We start from the raw sequence: 16,735 nt of genomic DNA, 5'->3' as shown, positions 1-16,735 counted from the left end.
GATTCTCTCACTCCGAACCCTTGGGTCAAAAGGATACAATTCCTTAATCCTTTCTTGCCATTTACTGTTTATAAGATGGGGGGAAAAACCATACGCTCACTTACAGAACATTAAAATCTTCATGTATTTAAAATTGATCACTTCAGGGTTTTGGGGGGTTTTTTTGAGGTTCATTTGGAAAATGATGCCTCATTAGCAAACAGTGATGACTGTTAATCGTTATGACTATATCAATGATTGTCACTTCCCCATGCCCACGAGTTTAACCCACACGCAGTGGGGATTTCATACAGTTTGATGTAATTTTTTTAAATTTTTTATTTATTTACTTGCCAGAGAGAGAGAGAGAGCACAAGCAGGGGGAGCAGCAGAGGGAGAGGGAGAAGCAGGCTCCCCGCTGAGCAAGGAGCCCAAAGCGGGGCTCGATCCCAGGACCCTGGGGATCGTGACCTGAGCCGAAGGCAGACGCTTAACCGACTGAGCCCCCCAGGCGCCCCAGTTCAATGTAATATTACTTTTTGCATTTCACTCACCAGATTAAATTCAATAACTGCATTACAAATCAGAGCGCCCGAACTAGCTTTTTATACAGGTAACCATGACAAACTACTTCTGGCTCAGGGTGCCTGGGTGACACAGTCGGTTGAGCCTCGGATTCTTGATTTCGGCTCAGGTCATGATCTCGGGGTGGTGAGATCGAGCCCCGTGTTGGGCCCCGCGCTCAGCGGGGAGTCAGCTTGAGATTCTCTCTCTCCCTCTGCCTCTCCCGCTTATGCTCACGCTCTCTCGCTCTCTCCCTAAAAAAGTAAATCTTAAAAAAAATACTAAACCTACTTCTGGCTCAGTGTAAATTTCAAAACCACAGAGAGAAGGCTTGGCTCTTTCGGGAACGCTCTCCTCCTGAGCTACAGCATTGCCAGCCCCTCGAGCTCCCCCAAGACCAGAAAGGAAGGCGGGTCCAGCTCTGCCGTCTACTTACATTCAGGGAAGGTCTGGGACTTTGGAGGCTGCGGGCCCACGGGAGGTCTGCTTTCCAGCAATTGGACTTTCTCTTCCATTTAGAAGCAGGTGAGGCCTACGCAGAGGCGCTGGCCCACGTCACCCAGTTGGGCAGACAAGTCGGCTCCACCCTTGACACGGACACAAACCAGCTGCGCCTCATACCTGAGCCGCGGGCCGCTGTGATCACACAAACGCAGAATCAGCATTTCTGAGCCCATCGTGGCCCGGGCCTTTCACGTAGAGGATTTTCCCCGTTATTACAGGAGCAGGGCCCCTTTCAGAGAGGGCTTATCCAGACTAAAACTGGCCCTGTGACCTGATTGGCTGCACCTAAGATCCGAATTGTCCTGCCCGGCAAGCAGGGCATTCACTCTCCGGATCATTCACTCGCCCTTCAGGCCGCAGAGCAGGGACAAACCGTCCAGGGCAAGAGGAGTAAAATGCGCAAAGGGCTTCCTGTTGGCACCTGGAAAAATCCCACCCTAAGTAATGTGGCAAGACAAAGAGAACTTGTGAAAATAGGATGACGCCAGCAGGCTGGAACCTGTTTACAGTGTGTAACTTACCGAGGCGGGGCTTGAGTCTCAACAAGTGAAGTCATAAAAAGCCGCAGCCTTGGCCAGGGCGCCGAGAGGCGGACCTGCCCTCCAGGGTGGAGGAGGCCCTGAGGCCTTTGGGTGGGACCGATGATGGGCAGCCACCCAGAGCCCCTCGTGCCCGGCAGCCTTCCACCTCCCAGGATTCCTCCCATTATCACCAGGCAGCCACTCTTCTGCAGGAATGCAGCTGGTTTCGGTTTTGTGAGTCTTTCTCTGTGCAGAAGCCCCTGATCCCTGCCACAGGGTGCGACCCCTCCTGGGAAACAAGTTGGCATTGCATCAGAGCCTCCCTGGAGACCAGGTGTCTGACCAAGCTCGGAGGAGTGTCAGGAACTTCTTGGAGGGGCATGTTGGTTGTTGGGGGGGAGGAGCTTGGTGCCCCCACTTGCGGTTGGGACAGAGCAGAAGTGTATATGTTTCGACAAATGAACGGATAATCAAATTGTGATAGGCCCATACATCAGATTATTAATCAGCCATGAAAGGGAGTGAAGTTCTGATACATGTAACCCACTCAGACGAGCCTCAAAACTTACTGAGTGAAAAAAGGCAGAAACAAACGGTCACATATTGTGTGATTTCACCGATAGGAAATGTCCAAAAGAGGCAAATCCAGAGGGACAGAAACCAGGCTGATGGTTCGCAAGGGCTGGGGGCAGGGTGAGTAACTTCTTGATGGGTTCAGGGTTTTATTTCAGCGTGATGAAAATATTCTGGAACTAGATAGAAGTGGTGGTTGCCCAGCGTTGGGAATGTGGTAAATATAACCACATTGTTCACTTTAAAATGGTTAATTTTGTGTTACGTGAATTTCGCCTCATGTTTTAAAGGTGTGTGTGTTTCATATCTTGGGGTTCTGCATCTACTATTTAAAAAAAGAATTCCACGGGGGAGGGGAGCAGTGGGAGGAACGTCTGAAAACTGTTACTTTTATGTTTATTAACACCAGGTTTCTGTACAATTAAGGATTGGTGGGATGAGAAACAAGAATGTTTGCCTGCCCCGCCCCCCAAATCACAGGAGAATTCTTCTAGGGAAGAGAATCTTTTTAAGTGAAATATCTTGGATGAGCCCACTGGAAATGAAGAGAGGTCATTCAGGGGGCAACAGGGGGCAAACATAGAAAAAAGGAAGGGGAGGATTGGAGGCACACTCCTGGGGGAGAGAAGGAGGAAGAGAGGCTGGCCAACCAAAATGGCGGAGTCGCATAAGGCCGTTGGAGGTGGGGAATGTTCAGGATTCAATTTCAGCTGTATACCTTCGTTAGTGCGTATTCCTTCCATGAACCATCTCCTCAGTCAACTCATGGGTGGCCACTGATACCACTTTCGCTGCCACTGTTGGTCCCATGACCACTGTCATGACTGCTGGATACTGGGCATGACCACTGACGCCCATCCCAACACCGCTGCCCGGAAGTGGCCACGGCCAGTGGGGAAGAGAACAAATAAATAGACCAACTTCTCAGCTTCCATCCCAGAAGCTGGTGCTCCATCTCTTATAATAGAGTGCCTGGGCACTGGGGACGTGTTCAGATGCCAGGCACTATGGAATCCAGAGTGTCCACATTCCTTAGTCGTGATCACGTCTCCACAAGGCAGTGCTCTGATGGACCTCAATATCAGTCTCCTTGACTTACCACTGTCTACACGTGTCCGTGGCTGATCAGTTGCCCTCTTTGTCTTCTTCCAAGCTGGACATTCAGCAAGCAACCAGATTCCCATTTCCCACCACACATGGCTAAACACACATGTGTATGGGTTCCCCCGTCCATCTCTGGGACAACCTCCCTTTGGAGGCAGGGGTTGGGATTATGAACCAGACTGCTGTCACATGAATACTAGCTTCACCACTTACCTGGTGTGTAAATTCTGGCAAATTAATATTTAATTTCTGTGTCCTCGGTTTTGTCATCTCTAAAATGGGAATCATAGCAATACCTACCTCGCATGGCCGTAATGAGTTAATTTCAGTAAAGCTCTCGGAACAGAGTAAGCCCTAGATAAACTGCTGCCTGTTCTATCATTGCGGGCAGGGGGTCTGTTTGGAGTCCCAGTAGGCAAATCCCTCAGTGAAACTAGGCTTATACTGCCTTCTTTTTATCCCTTCAGTAAAATCATGAATTTGGGTGCAACTACTTAGAAATCAGTACATCTGCAATAAAAGCTCAGCTAAACTGACTTGTGCACTAGAAGAAACCCATGGTGACTAAGACATCTTATAACACAGACTCAATAAGAAGAAAGTAAATTGTTTCAAGAACTTTTGAACGAGGGGGCGCCTGGGTGGCTCAGTCGTTAGGCATCTGCCTTTCGCTCAGGTCATGATCCCAGGGTCCTGGGATCGAGCCCTGCATCGGGCTCCCTGCTCCTTGGGAAGCCTGCTTCTCCCTCTCCCACTCCCCCTGCTTGTGTTCCCTCTCTCGCTGTCTCTCTGTCAAATAAATAAAATCTTTAAAAAAAAAAAAAAAAGAATGTTAGCATGGAAACTTTCTTGGGCGCCTGGGTGGCTCAGTTGGTTAAGCGACTGCCTTCGGCTCAGGTCATGATCCTGGAGTCCCGGGATCGAGTCCCACATCAGGCTCCCTGCTTGGCAGGGAGTCTGCTTCTCCCTCTGACCCTCCTCCCTCTCATGCTCTCTGTCTCTCATTCTCTCTCTCAAAATAAATAAATAAATAAAATCTTAAAAAAAAAAAAAAAGAACTTTTGAACGAGCCATTTACACTGAAATGTTTACTGGGCTGGTGACACACCATTCCGATCCTGTCCCTCTCCATGGGCATCGCTGGGCACCAGGTATTAACTTAGCTAGAGTACCTCTATGTACTCTATGCATATCTTTACAAAGGATCCACAGTTTAGGCTTCTAATTCATTCCAGTGGCTTGCACAAACGAGACTGAATCCACAAAGTTCTCTTCTACCCACTTGTTTCTGTACGAGCCTAAACAGCCAGCTGACCTCAACATACTCACCCATAGATTAAATATATAAAATTCATTTTAAAGGATAATTGTTTGGGAGGATTTTTGTTTCTCAACTGGTTTACTGGTGTCACATCATCAAAGCCCCAAAAGACCCCGAATGTAAGATAGGACAGTCTTTGATTCATTAATTCACGTCTTCACGTGTTCTATAAATATTGAGCTTTTTTATGTACCAAGCATGGAGGCGCTCGTGTGCTCTTTAATACTTACGGCGAGGCCATGGGGTAGGTATTTTCTCTTTTTATGGATGAACAACCAAAGCCCAGAGGGATCAAGTCACATGGTCAAAGACCAGCTGAGAGCAAGAGGAAGGATGGAGTCTGGTTGGCCCCAGGCCCTACATTCACGAAGGATGTGATGCTCCCACCTTGGAAGATTTTTCTATACAGTTCAAAGGTAATTGATGGCCTTTTTCTCTCATTTCTTTTTCTGCTCATTGACTTCTGGAGTAGAGCATGGAGTTTTTAGGTGTTGGCAACCAGAACTAGTTGGGAGGGTCCCAGCTGATGCGACCTCCCCGCGCCCCCCCCCCCCGCAACCACTGATCTGCGAACAGTGCCGGGTTCCGGCCGGTCACTTGCTGGGGTGGCTGGGTAGCCAGAGCACTGCTGAGAGGAGCCGAGAGCAGAACCGGGGAAATGGGGCCTGGGGCCAAGTGTGGAGGAGGAGGGGAAATGGAAACGTGAGAACCAGCACGGCAGCTGAGCCGGGCGGAGAGACCTGTGGGTGGAGGACGCTGCTCAGACCGAGATTGCGATGTCCAGGTCGGGCCGATGCCCCATTTTACGTGCTACCTGTAGGGTGGGAGGCGCAGGGAGCTGGGAAATCAGAGACGAGATCACGTTGTTCCCATGGCATCGATGATAACACGGAGGCTCAGAGAGGTTTTGCAACTCACCCCCACTGTCCTGTGAGAACAGCCTGCTGGGATTTGTTGCTACATCAAACAATTGTACCAAGTTTTCTATTTAGGGATTTTTATTCTCTCTGTTAAAAAATGGAATGGGAGGGCACCTGGGTGGCTCAGTTGGTTAAGTGACTGCCTTCGGCTCAGGTCATGATCCTGGAGTCCCAGGATCGAGTCCCGCATCGGGCTCCCTGCTCGGTGGGGAGTCTGCTTCTCCCTCTGACCCTCCCCACTCTCATGCTCTATCTCATTCTCTCTCTCAAATAAATAAATAAAATCTTTAAAAAAAAATGGAATGGGAATGTATCTGTTTTAAAGGCTTAAGAAGTTTTGATTTTTCTCCTGCATTGAGCACGTTAGGTTGTTAGTGCTGGAAGAAACTTGGAGATCATCTTCACCGACACCTCCTTCACAGACGGGGAAGCCGAGGCCAAGAGAGTGGGAATGATCTACCCTGGTCTCCCAGCGAGCAGGGCCTGGAGCCCGGTCTCGACTCGGACAGGCGTGCTCCCCCCAGACAGCCTCCACCTGAGCGGGCCTCTGCAGTCGACTCTGGACCAGACTATCAAGGTCAGAGGAGACCTGCCTTCCCTGCTGTGGCTTTGCCCTCGGGCCACGGTGGCGTCCAGCCAGTCAGGCCCTGTGTCAGCTGAGCATGTGGGGAGGCATCGGCTGGAGGCATCCAGCTTCTGTCTGCTCACTGACGGCGAGCTCAGGTTCACCTGACCAGCGGTGACTTTGGCCACAGGACACGCCCAGCGACCTCAGCCAGCTGCTTGTTCCCACAGATGGCCCCAGCAGGCAGGAGACCTCATCTTCTCCCTCCCGTGGCTGAATTCAGTTGTTCTAACTCCCTACCTTGCACAGCTGAGCATTTAGCTACTTATAGCTCTGTTATCATGTTCCTGTTGTAATACAAACAAACAGCCGTAGCCTGGGAAGGGGATTTATTGAGAGACCTCGCCCGCTTTCTGCTCTGGCAGGGACCTGGCTGCTCTGTAGGGTTTGAGTGACATGACAGATCTTCCCCGCCACTCTCCCCCAGCCTCCGCCATCTCTGAGGCCACCAGGAAATTTAGATGGGAGAAGCGCAGCCTTGTAGAAGGCGGGGACTGGGAGGAACTCAGAAATCAGTCTCTCCTGCCCCAGGGACCCGAGACCACTGCACTCAGCCCCGCTGCTGGGGAGAGGCTGGGCCATCATGCAGTAACCCTCCCAGCCTCAAACCTACTGTATTCCGGTGGGGGACTCTGCCAGCCCGCTTCTGCTTGGCCAGCTGCTCTTGCTAGGCCCTGCCGGAGGAGGCAGAGGCCAGAGGTGGAAGGAGGAAGGCGAACACACTCCTTCCAGTCTGTTTTTCCTGTTCTGGGAGCAGCATCCAGCCTCACGGCTTCACCTCGGGGGTGGGGGGCGGGGGCAGTCCCCCCCTTGCAGCGCTGGGGTCCCTTGTGCAGTCGTCCCGACGCCTACAGAGCTCGCCTCATGGCTGGGGCTCCCTCCACAGGGGTCTGAGGTTCCCTTCTGTGGGGCCCTCCTCCAAGCTTCTAAATTTGAATAATTCCAGCTTCTCTCTGCTCCCTAAGCCCTGAGTGTGATAACCGCCTCCTGCAGGCGCCACTTTCTATCATAACTCCGAGTTGGCTTTTCTGCCTTGCTCTTTACCTAGATAACACTTCTTTACATCAAATTCTTTCTGTTAAAATAACCTAGACACTTCTGTCTTGACTCGACTGGCTGATAGGCTGGCAGAGCTGGGATTCCAACCCAGATCTCCTTTCTCCAGGTTCCATACTCCCTGCTTTGGAATCCAATAAAAGTGTGTTCCATTCAATGAATGACAAGGTGAGTTCCTTCCATTCATCAGTTCTGACTTTAATAAGATGGAGTTGGGATTCCCCACCACCCCAGCAACCCACTGTCACCCACTCGCAACGTAGACTTCCTGTCAGGCCAATGTCAGTCTCTACCAGCAGCTTTAGAATCGGGGCGCACGAGAGCTCTAGCTCATCGCAGGGCTTCCCGACCTTTCACGTCTTGGCACACGTACTCTACTATGAAGACAGGTGCCCAGCCCCTGACTTGGGGACATGGACAGGGCTGCGTGAGGCTTCATCCCCTGCCCGGGCCCCACCTGACCACACCACAGGTTGAGGGGATTGGAATCCTGGCACACCCATGGCCAGTCTACACACCGGTGAGCCCTGCTCTACGTGGAGAAGCACTGACTTAGTCTAACCACCCCATTTTACAGATGATCAATCAAGGCCAGAGACCTTTGGTAGCTTGCCCGAATTTAAATCTCAGCTCCCCTTCACCCTCCAGCAGCCTAATCCAGCTGATTCACAACCTGACACCAGAATTCCTCTTAAGAAGGAACACTCTTTGCGCAAAGAACCAAATTTAGTCTGTAGGTGTCAAGGATTGGCAGGAGCCGCAGCTCAGATGGCTAAGGGCCTCCCTGTGTGAAAGGAGAGTAAGGAGGCTTGGTTCCTGAGGTGAAGGTCAGAGAAGAGGACAGAGGGGCGGAAGAAGGACCTGGGCATTGGTGTGAGATAGAGAATGATGGAAGGGGGTCAGGGGAACTTGCCCTGAATGCGGGCTGAGGACACTTGAGTAACAGTCACGCCCAACGTCAACAGCCCTCCTCTTGGGCCCCAGATCTTCACACGACCACAGTCACAAATGCTTTGTGAGCACTTTGTTCTGCTGTGTTTTACTTTTGGCAGGGGTTGGGGGACTGGAACTTGAAGAAGGAGCTGCATTTTATTCATATTTGGGTCAATACAGTAGTCAAGTAGGCACTTGAGAGCAGAGGAGACCAGACTATACAAGCCCTGGGGGGTTCACAGAAATCGTGGGGTGCACCTTGGGGATCCTCTCGGCACAGACTTGAACCGGAGTCTAAAGGCGCAGAGAAACACCAACTGACGTCTGGGTGAGCATACATTTGTAAACTTAAATAAAATCCACAGAATCAAAATTGGGGATCATGCATACTGTTTGTACTCTTTTTGGGTTTTTTGTTTTGTTTTTTAAAGATTTTTATTTTGGAGGGCAGCTGGGTGGCTCAGTTGTTAAGTGTCTGCGTTCGGCTCAGGTCATGATCCCAGGGTCCTGGGATCGAGCCCCGCATCGGGCTCTCTGCTCGGCGGGAAGCCTGCTTCTCCCTCTCCCACTCCCCCTGCTTGTGTTCCCTCTCTCGCTGTGCCTCTCTCTGTCAAATAAGTAAATAAAATCTTTAGAAAAAAAGGGGGGGTTAATTTTTTTAAGTAATCTCTACACCGAACATGGAGCTCGAACCTACAGTCCCGAGATCAAGAGTCGTATGCTCTACCAACTGAGCCAGTCAGGTGCCCCTGTTTGTGCTCTTTTTGAAACTGCTTTTATTTTCCATTTCATAGTGACATATCAAAAACAATTCCTCGTGCCTGTAACATCCGATTTAATAGCTGCAGTGGACACAAAGTTGTTTCCAAGTGTTTGCTGTTTACAAACCATCTCGTTTTGTATAGCTTGTCTCTGCCTGGATGGTCGAGGAGGTTGCAGGGGAGGTGGGAGGCAAGCCTAGACCTGCTGTAGGATAGATCAAGCAGGAAGGTATTGAAACCAGAGAACTGTGAATGGGGGACAGACTTGGGGGCGCAATCAGGTTGGCAGGATCAGACATGGGGGTAAGGACTGTCCGGGTGGAGAGCAGGCGGAGGGCTGGGTGAGCAAGGACACAGTGTGGCCGGAGGCAGTGGGAGGGCTGCCGCTAGAGTGGGGATGGAGGACATCTCCAGAAGCACAGGGGCTTCTTCTTGTCTCAGGAGAGTGTTGTAGCCCTGCGCTGCCTTTGAATGCAGAGACCTGGGGTCTCCACCGGCAATCACAGCCTGGGATGTTTGATACAGGTCTTGAAGGGTCTAGTTCATCAGCTGGAATCTGGCTCTTTGGGGGACAGAGGCCAGGTACTTTTGGTGATGATGCTTTCTAGGTTTTGCACGTCTAAACCAGAACCTGGGAATAATCATAGAATCTCTGGGTCTGCTTGAATACCGCCAATGACGGGAAGTTCTCTGTCCTATTCCTCTCCCATGGTAAAATAACAATTTACAAGCATGGCCCCTTGACTGGTGATCATCAGCATCATCTTGGTCCATGCCAGACTGAGTATCACTGCCTTATATCTCTCTGAGGATGATGCTCTGAGCATCCCACATTCTAAACAGTGCATAGTCCCTTAGCCCAAAATGGAAATGTGAAGCCACATATTGGTTTGCAATAAGGGGTCTCTTTGCCTCCTGTTAAAACATATATTTGAGGACACGTTCAAATACAAGATTCTCCTTACTCACAATTTTCATATAGTCCTGTGCATACTGGATATTAGCAAAACCATATTTCTTATGAAAACAGGCTGTTAAAACCCACAAACATTCAGACATCATTTGAATCCAAACGCTAAACTGTGCTGTCATTTTTGGAAATCAAATACAGTATGAACATAATTGGGAACTGCAGGCCAAGGGGAGGGTGGGAGGAGATGGGGTAAGGGGTGGGAAGGCAGACCCGGTGGAAATCTTGAGCGTGGATGGGATATCAGTGCCAGTTATATTGGAGCCAAGATATTATACTGATGAGCCATATGTTAGAGCTGCACTAAGAAATTAAAGGTATTTGCATTCTATATGACATAATACAACACATGCAATTATTAGGGCTTAGAGAGAGTTTCAGCTAACGTCAAGCAATTTTATTATGTAAAATAAAAAGTAACTTTTTAAGACTTTTCTTCTTCAATTTTATTGTAAACTTATTTTTAAAAATTTAAGGTTAATAATAATTACCATATAATTTAAAAGTCCTTATAAACAAGACTTTGTTAAATCCCATTTGCTCAGACTATAGGGCTTTCCAACAAGAACAAAAAGAATATCTTAATCATATTTTCCTGTTTTTTTTTTTTTCTAATGAACTTTTGGGGTAGTGACCTGCATCCCAATACTTCCTCCTCAAAAGATATAAAACAATGAGCAAGAGAAAGTCAATGTGTGCAACCACCAGACCCTCAGGATAACTTGAAGACAGGAAGAAAACAGAGACAGTGAAGATTTCTTCAAAATAACTGAACGACAATCTTGGAGTGCAATTTCTCATGTGCCCACCTCGGCCCTCCATGAATCTGTGGAAAGCACAGGTAGACCTAGTTCTACAGAAAAACAGCAGAGAAGACAGAAGGAAGCTAAACCTAATGATTAAGTTTCCTGGTTGGACTTCAGATGTGGGACCCGGCGCCTCCAGGGGAGCTCAGCCCAAGCACTGCTCCCCAAGCCCCAGCTCAGCCCCTCTCTCTCACCCCCGTTGGTTTGGTTCCTAGGACCATGTGTCTGACCACTGTCTGGCTTCCGGAATGTGGGCCTGAGGACTAATCTCGCCATGTATAAACACAGCTCCCAAAGGATAACTTCCTGAATTCTCTCCCAGTAGGATCTGCCCATCTGATAAGAAATCTGGTACTAATGACTGACTGCCCAATGGGCACTGTTCCTTCTCTATCTAGCTGCTTCTCCAAGGTGGGCATCTGTGGTTGGGTCATTTCCCCTCACACCTGTTCACCAAGACAAGTCAGCCTGAATCTCCTTGTTTATGCTCCATGAGGGAGAGGCATTTGCCAAAGCAGGGGCTGTCCCGAGGCGGTAGAGCGGGCTGGTGTTGGGGGCGAGGGAAGCACACCCAGGACATGCGAAATAGCGAAACTTCCACCAGGGGATGCAAACAATAACATCACCAAGTGTTCTTCAAAGAACTGGAACACATGAGAGGATGATCTTGTGACTGACCAGGACTCAAGTGTTGGTTGTCTCATCCTTTCGCTATGAAACATGAGACGCAAAGTAACTTTGTCACATCCTAACTTGAGCCTCATTATCTGTTTCAGCAGAAACATATTCGCAGGAGTGGGCTTTTGAATGACCAGAAGTGAATGCTTCTGGTGACTTGCTTTTTAAGCTCCCAGACTGACCAGCAAACTCATGTCCCCTCAAAATGAAAACCTTGGCCCCACTTACAAATGAGCACAACCAGAAAGAAAGAATCATTCGTGGTCTAAGCCTTGCAACTCAGGATTTGATGAGCACGGAAGGCAACAACTCTGAGGAGAGGCAGTCCTTTGGTAGAGGCTGGGAATTTCTTTGGGCCCCAGAACACGGAGACACAAGCAATTTTGGTCATCCCTGAACCGATGTGAGCAGCTCGACTACACAGAGTTAGCTCTCTTTGCTAGAGCAACATCAGCCTGCGTCGCTGGGTTTAATCTCTTTATAATTCTTTGGCACCAATTCTGGCACGGGGCTCTGTTGAGGCTGTTCCCTGACTTGAGCGTGGAGCAGAATTTCCCCTTTTTAGGTCACAAACTCAGAGCGCTCAGCCGTCCCAGCGGCTCTCTCCACTGTGTCAATTTTCAACACCCTCCTTAACAACATTTATGAAACGCTGGCAAGGTGGCAGGTCTCTCGAGTTGCTCCTGCTATCCACAGCCGTTTCACGGGATTCAAACACGCGCACAGACTTGCCACAGCAGGCTAGGATTAGAAAAACACACTGGTACCTACCTCTTCTAAACACAGCTGAATTAAGGAACCCTAGGACAAAGGTCGTGGACTGTCCATTGACTGATCTCAAAGGGCTCAGACGAGCCCACAAAGAGTGGTCTTCCTGTGCTCATTTCTTGGGCACGGTCGGCTGCTCCCTCGTCTCACCACCTGGGTCTCGGTCCCCTGCCCCACGTTCTGTGTTGGGATAAGACCTCCTGTGCTGGGATGGACCATCTCACCCGGGTTTCTAATCTCCTCGGGAATCAGAGATTTGGAGCCGGTCAGCATCCTAGTGGGTTGGGTTTTCTACTGGATGGTATGCCACAGTCCGGTGAATTGCATTTGTCCTGCTCTTGTCCCCCACACCCCGCACGCCCCTGGCCCATTCTGTACACACCCGTGCATGCACTTAGCAGCACCCATCATTGCAACCGCGTTATTTCTCCACTCCCATAAAATCATACGTTTGAACAAGCAACTTTTGAGGGCCTGCCATTGTCCTTTGCTCTGAAAATGGCTCATTTTTCGTTCTCCCTCATTCCCCACCTCCCACTGATGCAGCATCCTGCCTACTGCACCCATCCACCTCCTCGACACCGCTCGTGGACTTAAGCTGGGCCGATCAGATCTTGTCTCTTGATATGTAATGGCGGCCCTGGAAGTCAATCAAGGCGGGCCATAAATCACCAGGCAATGAGGAATGGAGGCTGGGATCAGGGCCAGAGAGACCCGGAGACAATGCGTGATGACTTGAGGGAGGAGCAAGTTTAGGAGCCCAGCAGACACCAGCCCACCCTCAGACCGGCGCTAGCTGAGAAGCCAGGATGCAAGGAGTGGCTGCAGCCCAGAGCTATGTCTTCTCAACTCAAAGCAAGTTTCTGTTTCTTTCAACAGAAGTTCCCTGACTCACACCACACTCAGAAGTTGCCCGGGATCTGCAGACTCTGGCCTTTGCTCATCCCCACAGCATCCAACACCGTCTCCCCTGCTTTCCCCGAACTTCTGTCCACTTAGGCAGGTGCTACAAAATCCAGCTCTCCTTCGCCTTCTCCAGTTTCTCCTCCCACCCTCTCCGGGGAGCCGTTTAATAAGATCCAGGCTTTGGTCCTCCAGCCTGGTCTCCTCAGATGGGCCCACTGGTTCCCCTAACTTCCTCTGCTGAGTCCAGGCAGAAGACTCCAAATCTAGGCCGCCATTCCCCACTTCCTCCAGCACCCATCACGTTTTTAACTCTGGAGGAGATTTCTACTTAGAAGATTCACAGTCACTTAACCTCTTGAAATGTAAATTTATATCTTTCTTCTTCGACCCAAACCCTCTCCCGACTTTCCCATTTCCACTGACAGGACTGGGTTCTTTCAGTCACATCCCCTGGGACCCTCATGGTAATTCTGCACCTCACAGTGATTGCTGCTTGGCATCTGCCTCCCCTCCAGCCCGGGTGCTCCGCGGGCTCCGGGGTTATTTCCAGGACCCAGGACATGGGGTCGCTTGAGTGTTTGCTGAAAGAACTGAAGGGATGAGTGTGTTTTAATGTCCCCTCTGTTTCATTCCTCTTGTCTCTCCAATGCACGTTCACGGAGACCTCTGGATTCTTCCTTCTCGGTGTGTCTTTCACTCTCCCCTTCCTCCCCATTCCCTTTGCTCCTGGGCCAGACCCTTATCACTACCCATTAGAGCTACTGCAGAAGCAAGCCAGTCTCCTGACTGCAATGACAAACCTGACAAGGCAGTCTGGGAACATGGTGGTAGCAGAGTTTTTAGATCTTCCCAAATCTCCCCATACAAACTGAGCCACAAGACAGGAAAACTGAAACCTCTGGACTTTTAAAACAAAACTAGACCATAAGCCTTTTCCTGAACATCAACCCCCAACAGCCACAGGACCCACCTGATATTGGTGTCTGTGCAGGAGGACATGGATGGAAGCAAGAGGGCCCTGCCTGCTGAACCTGAGCACAGGACAGTCCCAAAGTAGCCAACAGGTACTCGCTAGGAAGGCCGGCCTGCCAATTTGGGAACAGCAGCTGAAACCGGAGGAGTTTTGCCCCCTAGACACACGCATATGCAGACATTACACACTAGAGGGTATGTGGTCGGAGTCCGGGCATTTCTGTTTCATGGACTATCCTATGAAATATGACCTGCACACACACACACGCACTCCACTAGGGTTCACTAAACTAAGATTTTCAAACGAGGCTCAGCACTCTGCCTTCCTTGGGTGTGGCCTGATGATTCAGTTCTGACACCAAGTCAGACTCAGAAACACACAGTGTTTGTTGAAATCACATGGCAGCTCGAATTGGTAGGCGCAACACCAAAACTGGTCTGGAAAGGTACTTGTGTAGAGTCTAGAGAAACACTGCAAACATGTCAAAGTCAACACCATCAGGAGTTTTAAAATAACTTTTTCCCATGAGGTCTCGGTGTATTAGGACCTCAGGGGGTCTATTAAATCATCATTCCAGAGAACCATAAATACTTGAAAATCCAATTTGCAATGGGAAGAATCATAACAGAGGCCAGAAGAATGAAATTTCATCTCGCAAAAAAACCCTTATTTTACCCATGAGGGGAGCAAGGTCTAGATCAACGGGGACTTACCCTACCAAAAGGAGACAGTAACTTATTGGAAAGAAAAAAATACATTTCATGCAGCTTAGGAGACAATGGGGTGGGGTGGGGTGGGGGGGCGTGGAAATAAGAAGCACAAATGTGCCTTTAACTTCCCTTTATAAGGAAAGAAAAGAAAGAAATGCATTTATCCCCTCTAATCTCAGTAGCCAAACCAGTTTAAAGCCACACGTTGTTCAAAGGAAGAAAGCTGTCAGTCTGAGACTTACTTACCCAGGATCCTCTGAGCATGAGGAGTGGAGAGCTGAGAACAGGCCCTCTCTTCCTGATGTTAGGACTTTTCAGCACTGCCCTCCGCCCGTGGTCTGTCTTCCCCCAGGATCACATGGAAGTGTTCTATAAATGTGCATTGGCTTAAGGTTGGGAACGCTGGCCTGGGAAACGGCAGCGTGTAAGCAATCTGACCCAGGCTAGGCAGCAGCTTTCCAGAAGGCTCTGCAGCCCCGAGGGAGAATAACAGAGGCCAGGGAGCGTGCAGGTACCCAGAGCCTGCAGCTCTCTGTTGTTCTCACTCTACGTTTTGTTTGGGACCCGGAGAGAGTCTCAACCGCCTGGGGCTGCAATTTCATTTACTTGGGGCCATTCTATATTTTGGCCAGGACCAGCCACTTTTCAAAACAAAGCAGCCTTAAAAACAGAACAAAACGACAGAGTATAAAATTGGAGGTGCTTCTGGTAAACGGGAATAGGTCATTGTCAGCTTGTACCAACCTCATAAGATCAGGTTGTCCTTTTTGAAAATGTCAGGGTGCTCTCTTGAGAAAGGGAGACGAGCAGTTACTTTTAGACCAGCTCTAAAGGGCAAAACTGCCTAAAATTCCATCAGTATTGAATGAATTAAATGTGCAACCGTACGATGGAAAGCAAAGCAACCGTTAGAAAGAATGCAGCCCTTTAGGTACCAACAGGGAAAATTCTCCAAGATACATAGGTGGGTGGGAGAAAAAATTAAGGTACATAACAGTGTGTATAATGTTATCGCCTGTGTAAAAAAAGGTATAAATTTACGTGTGCATACTACATTATGTGTAGTATGTACGTCTATGTTCTGAAAAAAATCATACAGCACTATGTATATATATATATATATTTCTTTTTTTTTTTTTTTTTTTTTATGGGGAAGGGACATAGGGAGAGGGAGAGAGAGAATCTTAAGCAGGCTCCATGCCCAGCACGGAGCCTGAGACGGGGCTTGATCTCACTACCCTGAGATCATGACCTGAGTCAAAAACAAGAGTCACATGTCTAACTGACTGAGCCACCTGGGTGCCCTACATTATTTTATAATATGTATGAAAATATATAAAATAATGACTTTCTGGAAATTCACAAAAACAACTGGTGACAGTAAGTGGCTACTGCCAGGAAGGGGCAAAAACTGGGGGACAGGGAAAGAGGAGGATTGTCTCTCCACATATTTTTCTATTCTAGGAATTTTACCTCACGTGAATAGTAATTTTTCACAGAAAAAAACAATTTTTTAAAAGATTTTATTTCTTTATTTGACAGAGAGAGAAAGGGATCACAAGTAGGGAGACAGACAGGCAGAGGAAGAGGGAGAATCAGGCTCCTCACCGAGCAGGGAGCCCGACGCGGGGCTGGATCCCAGGACCCTGGGATCATGACCTGAGCCAAAGGCAGATGCTTAACGACTGAGCCACCCAGGTGCCCTGAAAACTTTTTAAGTAATCTAATTTCCATTAGAAATATTTAATTTTTCAGGCACTGAATTCAATTGACCATGATTCTTTTTTTTTTTTTCTTTCCATATTGAACGTCTTTGATTGGGTTGGAAGGAGCCTGTCATACGAAGGCCCCATCTGTGGGTCCGGAAGGAGGAGTCTGAAGGCTGGGTGCCTGGGCCCTGGTTCATCTCCTTGGCAGCCAGGACTCAGGGCAGGTGCCCACGAGCCTCGCCCACCGCCCACCTTCTCCACAGGCCCAGCGAGGCCTGAACACGGCAATGTACATAAAAGCCTGGTGGCTCAGTTGGTTAAGCGACTGCCTTCGGCTCAGGTCATGATCCTGGA

At 49.2% G+C, this 16,735-nt stretch overlaps 1 protein-coding gene across 6 annotated transcripts in view; it reads right to left on the bottom strand.

The window, feature by feature from the left end:
• TACC2 (transforming acidic coiled-coil containing protein 2) overlaps positions 1 to 15,031 on the bottom strand; it is a 199,392-nt gene extending 184,361 nt beyond the window's left edge. For 4 of the 6 annotated variants that reach the window (XM_045879000.3, XM_064595370.1, XM_045879004.3 and 1 more), the window contains exon 1: positions 14,919 to 15,030. The gene's annotated coding sequence lies outside the window, so the exon portion shown is untranslated. Of the gene's footprint in view, positions 1 to 979; positions 1,180 to 14,918 lie in introns of all 6 variants that reach the window. The other 2 variants (XM_045879001.3, XM_064595369.1) reach the window with 2 other exon arrangements.
• Between the last annotated feature and the right edge of the window lie 1,704 nt (positions 15,032 to 16,735).

The sequence above is a fragment of the Mirounga angustirostris genome, unplaced genomic scaffold (genome assembly GCF_029215605.1).
Source record: "Mirounga angustirostris isolate CCGP_5_RB_7025 unplaced genomic scaffold, mMirAng1.0.hap1 SCAF_6, whole genome shotgun sequence".
NCBI lineage: Eukaryota > Metazoa > Chordata > Mammalia > Carnivora > Phocidae > Mirounga > Mirounga angustirostris.
Note: the sequence above shows the minus strand (reverse complement) of the source record. Positions and strands in the feature narration are given on the sequence as shown.